Below are 9,325 nucleotides of genomic sequence, written 5' to 3' on the forward strand. Positions count from 1 at the left end.
TTTAAATTTTTATTTTATTTTACGTTTACTCTTCTGACCACCCCGAAATCAAGCTGGGGGTGGCGGCGAGATGGGACGCGAGACAGAGAGTAGGTGGTGGCTGTCAAGGAAAGAGCGGGAAAGAAAATATTAAAGGAGGGAACCTTCTGCCAGGGGGGAGGAGGAAGAAAAGAAAAGAAAGGGAAAGGGAGACACCTTGGACGGGAGAGCCTTTGAGGGAGTTTGTCTAAAACATTGATCCTTTCAGTAGGAGAGCTGTATGTTTGGAGAGCAGAGGAAGATAGCTGGACGGTTTCATTAGTTTCATTGGCATTGGAGGTGGATTTTAAGGCGTCTGAAGCTGAACAGGGCTTTAGGGGAGAAGGGTATTCTCAAGTATGAATGTAACAGGTTCATTGTTAGATTTAGATCCTTGCTATCCCTCTGCATTTTTTTTTCTTGTTGATATTTTGGATATTTGTTGTTTTGCTTGGAGTGGATTGTTGCTTGTTGAGATATAACCTTGAATTCATGCTTGCCATCATCCATCTTAATATGCTCTGTTTCTATTGTGATTGCGAAATGCCCGAGAAACCCCTCCAATATTTACACTTGATGCTGTTTTTCTTACCTAATGAGAAGATTCACTGATGATTCATGATGTGAAGCTTCCTTTGAGAACCTTGCTATTTGTTTTCTGCTATGCTCTGTTCCATGCTTTTTTTCTTCTTCTTTGTTTTGGCTACTCTTTGTCCTTGGACCGTGTTCAATGCATGGATGGTGAGAGGGAGAATCTGGTCTTGACTGCAAACTTTGGCAAGGATACATCTTCTCAAAGGATGACATGAATGTGCTCGTGAGGAACTCACCTGAAAGCTGGAAACAAGGACCTGTGTTAAGTTTCTAATCAACACAAGGTTGAAATCAACATGGCCCGAACATATTATTCCCGCAGTGGGCCACCATTGAAAATATATACATATAGCGTTTGCTACCCGGCTGAGTTTTTGTGCACCGTTGCAGCACTGAGGCAGTCTGGAATCCTCGCTTTGACATGTGGATATACAGCCAACCTCTAGCATTGCGAGCAAGTGCTCCATTTCCACATCTAGATGTTCACCCGAGATGCCGAGTCTAACGCCTTCATTTCTTCCCCATACCCACTGCATCGTTCCTTAATAACCATTTTATAAACTCACTAATCATGCCACCTCCCCATGCGTATCCCCCACGAACCTGTCACCATGCATGCCCATATTTTATACTCATCATTAACCACTATCCCACCTGATTTCATTACGTATTTGTCCAACCATCTATCATCACCCTCGCCAGCCGTGAGTTTGAGCACCAAGCCGAGGCAAAGAAGAAAGCAATTCTCAGTAAAGCTGCTGGTCAAATTAGGGGGATCCCAATCTCTTGCACTAGGCTGCCACTTTCAACAGCCACTTGGCTCATCAAACAGCCGCTGCTGGAGGGGGAGCCTGCCGCTTGCCGTCGTCGCCTTCCTCTCCATCAAGATCTCCGTCCAGCGACGGAGATGACGGAGGGACCAGCAGCGCCGGCCATGGCAGCAGCGGCGCGAGCGCCAGCAGAAGCAGCAGCACCCCATCTCCATTTCCCCGTTTCATCCCCGGCGTCATCAATATGCTAGCCATAACCTTCACCGCCAGCCTGCTACATTAGTCATCCCTCAACTATTTTAAAAATGAGGTGGCAGCCCCCTTGGATCCTCATGGTAGACGTTTGGCTAGTGGGTTTTGTTGGTGGGCTTCCAAAGCCCAAGTTGTAGGTTTAGATTAGTTCTTATGGGCCTTAAGCCCCAATCCTCCAAGTTTAGGCCAAGTATACGGCCCTCTCAAGTCCTTTTTCTAATGTTACAAATATGTTTTTCCTATGAAGTTTTTTAAAAAAAATCAGCCATACAAAATATCATTTTCGAAATAACTTCCTCAAATTTAATTTTAAATTCAGTTTACAAAACTTTGATTCTCGAAGATTCAATCCCAAAAATGCCCCTATTCAATTTCACTCGTTTAAATATTATGATTGTTAATTACTATTATTATTTCATATGTATAGATTTATCATCTTTTTAAAAATCCCATTCATTAAAGTCTAATTATAATTTTTTTAAAAAAAATCCTACACCCAAATTTAATTTTTAATCTCGAAATTTATATTATTCGATTTCACTCGTTTAAATATTATGATTGTTAACTATTCTTATTATTTCACATGTATCGATTTATCATCTTTTAAAAAATTTCATTCATGAAAGTCCGATTCTAATTCTTCGAAAAAAAAGAAATCCAATGTCCTAACTTAATTTTCAACCCTAAAAATTCCATTATTCTTTTTTTCTATTATTATTTATTCGTTTAAGTGTTATTTTCGTTAATTAGTATTATTATCCTATATTAGTTTATTTATTAAAAATCCAATCCTTAAAAAAAAAAAAAAATCCAATTGTTCTTTTTATTTCGTTTCAAATGGTTATTTTCATTAATTGGTATTATCATCCTATGTTACTTTATTTATCCAAAATCCCATCCTTTTAAAAGATCCAATGTCATAATTTAATTTTCAATCCTAAAATTCTACTATTTGTCTGAATGTTACTTTCTTTAATTTGAATTAGTATCCTATATTCATTTGCTTATTTAAAGTCTAAATCCCTCGACAATCCAACTCCTTAACTTAATTTTTTCAATTCTAAAAATTCCACAATTCGTTTAAATCTTATTTTCATTAGAATTATCATATTCCATTTAACTATTTATTAAAAGCCTAATTCTTCGGAAATCCCATGCCTTAATTTAATTCTTCAATAATTCATTTAAATCTTATTTTCATCATTTAGAATTATTATTCCATGTTCACTTAGTTATTCAAAATCTAAACCTTCAAAAATCCTGTCTTAATTTAATTTTTCAATAATTCATTTAAATTTTATTTTTATCAATCAGGATTATTATCCCATATTCATCTATTTATTTAAAACCTAGTTCTTCAAAAACCCCATGTCTTAATTCAATTTCCAATCCCAGAAATTCCATTATTCGTCTAAAACGTTATTTTGGTTAATTAGGATTCTTGCTCCATATCTATTTATTTATATAAGGTTCAATTCTTCAAAAATCCAATTTCTGAATCAAAACTTCAATCCCAAAAATTCTACTATCCATCGTTATTCGCCTAAATATTTATTCTCGCCAATTAGTATATAATCCCATACTTACCTATTTATTCAAAGTCATATCCTTTAAAAACCCAACGCCCTAATTCAAATTCTCAATTAGAAAAATTCCACTAATCTTTTCTTTTATTATTCATTCAAACATTATTTTTGTTAATCAGTATCATTATTCCATATTTATTCATTTCAATCATTAAAATTCAATTCTTCAAAACCGAATTTCCAAATTTAACCTTTAGACTCAAAAATTCCACCTTCACTCTTATTCATTCAAAATATCATCTTTGTTGTCACTGTCATAAATTCCACGTTTACTTATTTCTTTCTTCTAAAAATTCTAATAAATAGAGTCCAATTATTCAAAGGTCCGACTTTCAAACTTAATTTTCAAAAGTCCCACTATTCACTATTCATTCGTCCAAATATCGTTTTGATTAATTAATAACATTATTCCATATTTACCCATTTATTTCTCTTAAAAAAAATCTCAATCATTAAAGTATAATCCTTCAAAATTCCGATTTCTAAATTTAGCTATCTAAAATTCCAAGTGTCTTATCTCCAAACCTAAATTTCAGTTCCCAATGTTCCGATTACCGTATTTACCTAGTTACTCGTTTGTTACCATCATTATTTTTATTACCATTTTATTTGTTCATCTCTAAAAAGTCCGTCTTCAAATGATTTCCGAGATTACCAATTTTCATAAATCAACTTTCATAATTTCTACTTCTCAAATAACTTACGATTCTGATCTCTTTTCAAAATTCAACTCTCATAATCCCAATTTTCGTAACTTAATCTTTTTTTTTAGATCCCGAACCCTTAATCATTTTCAAAATTCCAACCCCTTTCAAATTCGACTTCTAAAATTCACATTCTCATATCCAACCTCTAAGAGTCTGATCTTCAAATAAACTTTAAAACTCCAATTTTCTAGTGATCTTCGAGATTCCATTTTTTTAATTAAATTTCAAAAGTCTAATTTTCTCTCAAATAGTTTTAATTCCGCTCTGGTTTTCAAACGATCTTCCGCTCCTCTTGATTTTAATAAGCGTGAACGAATTTTTCATAATTCCAGAATAATGGAATCTATGACATTAAGTCATGCTAAATAAACGGGCTTTGGTGGGGGCCCAACATGGGTGACTTTATAATTGATTGATTGATCGCTTGCTTTGATTACCATACGTGATTGATTTACCCTACTCTCTGACATACATGCGATTATTCCTAAATTGTGCACTAACCCTCTCTATTGATAACGCATGGCGGCTCGTTGCCCAGGTATGTACCCATTTCCCCTCTAATCATTGTCTATGCATGTCTCGACTCTTATGTGTGCATGATCACTCAGGATATTCATTGATTTACTCGTAAATTGCCACGTCAGCTTCATTTTATTAGTAGAGACCCGATTTTAGGGACTTAGAGGGGTGCTATGGTCTTTTACCGTACCTTCCCGATAAGTAACCTGACCCCCGAGCTCGATCCGGTTTTTCGTAGATCACCTTTCCCAAAATAAGGAGTCGCACCTAGGGTTTTCTTTCTTATTTTGTTTACCCTTTTAAAAATAAAACAAAAATAAGTGGCGACTCCAAGTCATTATTTTAATAAATAAAATCATTTTCAAATAAAAATTGAGCTCACCGTCGAGTGGAAGACGCATGAGCCGAAATGCGGGGTCCACAAAATGGCGACTCCACTGGGGATGTTTAGAGGGTCAAGCTTGAACTTAAGATGAAGTAAACGTGGCACGTGATGAGTCGATCAGTGAGTACTTGTCTTTTGATTGCACATTGGGAGTTTTTGATGCATGCTTGGATATTGTGTTGTGACATTGATAAGGTTGATTATCTTGGTTGAGGCTTCGGATGTCGCTTTTTCAGTACTTCGTTGCTAGATTAATTTGGTACATCGACATGCCGATTATCATAGGTTGCTCACCTTTCCTGATTATTCTGCTCACTTCACGTGCATAGACTCACTATTGTACATCGTTTGACTTGCTGTGCTGTTTTCTCTGGCTTGCATATTATCTTGATCGTCTTTTGAGCATGATGTTCATATCACTATTCATCCTGATAGTTGTAGCTTTCTGTGTGGACATGAGTGGTATTTCTTGTACTCTGCTTGACTGTTTGATGCATGACTGCCCTCCCTCTGTATGATTGCATGTCGCCTGTCTATGTGGGTCGCACTCCTATCCCCCTACCTCCAACTCTTTGGTTTCGGTCATTCCTTTCATCTTGGTTCTCACTATTGCAAGTGTGAGACCTTTTGTGTGTTCGCTCTCTGACCGAGCCAGAGATTAGGAGTAGGGTCTAGCGACGAGCTATATCGATGTACGGGAGCATTCTGGAGGAGCGACACTTTGATGTCGATTGGAGTCCGATCATTGAAGACCTGTATAGCCCGGAGCTAGGTTTCATGGATATTTGTGTGGCCAGTATGTTTCATTTTCTGTTTTAGCTTCCTAGTGTTATCGGATGCACCCACACCATTCACTGTGCACTCTAGTCAACCATTGAACGTTGAGAGTTTGAAAGGTTTCACCATAGGAAACCCCCTGGGATGTCGAGGTAGTGCATGTGTGGAGGTGATGACCACCTTGCATGGAAGTGCCCCGTCTCTTTGGAGGCGTGCAGAGGGTTGCATACCACTGGAGGGTATGATCGCTTCTGCTAGGGATCTTTTAAAGTCCACCCATTATCCATTTAGAGTCGCCTTCACCTCGTAGGTTGAGCCGTAGATCCTTCGATTAGGTCCCCCTCCCTACACGTGGGTGCATCTGAGATCCTTCGACGCCTCTGTGGTCACATTTTGGATTCGACGCTCCCCCTTTTAGTCTCCAGTTGAGAGTGCACAGAGATCAATGCGAGTTTTGAGTATGGTCGGACCGTTCATCTTCACTTGGATGCTTTGCTGGTTCCCGCTTAGATTACCTTTTCTTTTGTACATTCTCAGAGCCATATCCTTATTCCGTTCTTCGTGCTTTCACAGGATCGGACCTTTGTTCTTCATTTGGATATACCTTCGTGGGATAGAGTAGAGGAGGAGACTTTCAGGATCGGATTTTGTTCACAGCCTGGATACACCTTCTTGGGTCAGAGTTGAGGGGAGATTAGTCCGATATTTAGAGAGACAGAGTATGGATCAGCAGGTTGTTACTGTGGATCAGTTCACAGCCGTCATGGCTTCTATCCAGGAGGCTTTGGCTAGCCTCAAGCAGGAGATCGATGGTCAGCAGGGTAGACCACCAGCAGTGGCTTAGGATGAGACACCACATGACTCGTTGCCACCTCCACCGCCACCACCTATTCCTTCGGCGCCTCAGGCTTCACCTTATGTATTACACGGGCATTCTGAGATCGCTTCGCCCGCTGTTGTCCAGACCACTATCGCTGATGACGCTCATACGCGTATGGACCGCCTGGAGCAGTGTATGAGGCAGATGAGAGTGTCAGATGGATCAGTTGTTTGGGATGATTTTGAGGGTATGCCAGTAGCCAGTTTGTCGGCTAAGTTCAGGATGCCAGACATCGAGAGATATACAGGCATTGGTTGTCCGCGCCTCCACCTCAGACTTTATAGCACCGTGATGAGGGCTCATGGTTTGGACGAGTCTCAGATGATTACTCTATTCCCCCTATCTCTGAGTGGGGTAACCCAGCGATGGTTCGCTTCTTTGGAGTCTTCACGACGCCGGACATGGGGTGACTTGGCCCGAGAGTTCCTACGACAGTTTTCATTTAACACTGTCGTGGATGTATCAAGGAGAGAGCTAGAGGCTCTTAGGCAGAGATCAGATGAGTCAGTTTCTTCGTTCATTTCCCGCTGGCGCGGGAAGATTGCTGAGATTATTGATAGACCTTCAGAGCGAGATCAGATACAGATGGTCTTGAGGAGTTTACAGCCCAGGATCGCCAGGCATGTGGTCGGGGTACCGTTCGTAGATTTTGGGTCATTGGTTATGGCTTTATACGATGTCGAGGACGGCATTTCGAGAGGATTGTGGACAGATTCTTCCCTTAGTGATATTAAGGGGAAGAAGCCCTTCGTAGGACCGAGGCCAGCAGATGTGAGCGCTATCGGTTCTTCCAGTCAGAGGCCTCTCAGGCGCCATCAGCCGATCCCACAGTTTCCCGAGCCTCATTCGTCCTATGCATCTCATCAGTACAAACCACGGGCACCTCGTCCAACTTATGATCAGACATATACTCCGCAAACTTTGGCTTTGCCTTATTATGCCTCCCAGGGCATTGAGAGACCCCCGGTTTCCTACACGGCTACAGGATAGCCATGCTATGCTGCTCAGTTCACTACGAGACCCGCAGCGCCTTATCCCCGACCCAGAGCTCAGCAGACTTCTGCTCCCTTTGCTTTGAGGACGCAGAGGCAGTTCTCACAGATAGGCATGCCATTGAGCCAGGCTCTTCGGAAGCTTACAGAGGCTGGGTTATTGACTACTCTCACCCCTCGGCCACCGCTTCAGTCGATTCCGCCTCAGTTCAGGATGGATCTACACTGTGCATACCATCAGGGGCCTGGACACGAGACCGATCGATGCATCGCTTTAAGGCATGCCATTCAGGATTTGATCGACCAGGGTTTGGTACACTTGGGTCAGTCGAGTGTGACCACGAACCCGTTGCCTGCTCACACCACACATGCAGTCCCTCCACCAGCCGATGGCATTCATTTCTTAGAGTTTGATGAGATCGATGACCACATCCACATGCTGAGTGATGATGATTCAAACCTAGAGCCCATCATGCCAAATGTGATTTATGAGATGAGTGGGGTGACTCTGGGTCCTCAGATGCCTGCTCCATTCCGATTAGTTCCCGAGGCGGCGTTAGTGCAGGCTGCCACTATTGAGCCACTGATTTTGTCGCATTACAGTGTCTGGACGCCTTTCATCTTGATCCTGGATGTTGAGGAGGTTCAGGCTCCGTACGTTGATGATTCTCAGACTCTGGACATTCAGTATGTTCTCCGAGGAGGTAGAGTGATGCGACAGCCACCTCCCGTGGCAACTAGGCCAGTTGAGGGTACGTCCGCTCCCGAGGAGGTCAGAGCCGAGGACGATGAGATCTTAAGACAGTTACGGAACACTCAGGCTCGTATTTCCATTTGGAGCCTGTTGGCGTCCTCGAGCACTCACCGTGATGCTCTGATTCGGGCTTTGAGCCAGATTCGAGTCGAGACTACCACCTCCCCCGAGGGATTGATCCATATGATGACGGCCGGCCGAGACACATGCATCATATTCTCGGACGATGATTTGCCACCGGAGGGCTCAGATCACACGCGTCCACTCTACATATCTGTCGGTTGTTCAGGCCGCCGAGTCTCATCTGTCCTTCTGGACAATGGCTCAGCCCTGAACGTATGTCCTCTCGCCACTGCCATTGCCCTCGAATATGCTCCTTCTGACTTCGGTCCCTCCACTCAGACCGTTCGCGCGTATGATAGCACTCGGAGGGAGGTCATGGGTACACTAGAGATTGAGCTACTGATTGGTCCAGCCACTTTTGTCGCCGTGTTTCAGGTTTTGAGGATTCCTACATCCTTTAACCTGCTTCTAGGCCGACCATGGATCCATAGAGCCGGAGCTATTCCTTCTTCCCTTCATTAGAAGGTGAAGTTTATTCATGATGGTCGGGTCGTCGTGGTGCAGTCTGCGAGTGATAGGTTCATCTCTGCCGAGCCTGTACTCGAGATTAGTCATGCCGATGATGATCTTCTTCTGACCGGATTTACCTTTGACGAGGTGCAGACTCTGGAGATGGAGGATTTCTGCCGAGATTTTGTAGCCATGTCCTTCGACCAGCACAGCAGCACGATGGTGCTCGATATTATGCGGAGCATGTCTTATCTTCCCAATATGGGCCTGGGACGGCGTCAGCACGGGCCTAGTGAGTTCATCGCCTTTCTGGATCGCGACGTACCATTCGGGCTCGGATTCATTCCCACTGAGGCCGACTATCGTCATATGGCGCGGCTGCGCAGTGAAAGGGTGAGGGCTCGCTTGACTCATACGCCCTTTTATTATCCTGTCCGCCCATACACCATGAGCCTAGCCGATTACTTTGTGAGGGCATCAGAGCCACATGCACCATATGATGGGATCATCGAAGGACT

The sequence above is a fragment of the Vitis riparia genome, chromosome 15 (assembly GCF_004353265.1).
Source record: "Vitis riparia cultivar Riparia Gloire de Montpellier isolate 1030 chromosome 15, EGFV_Vit.rip_1.0, whole genome shotgun sequence".
Taxonomy (NCBI): Eukaryota; Viridiplantae; Streptophyta; class Magnoliopsida; order Vitales; family Vitaceae; genus Vitis; species Vitis riparia.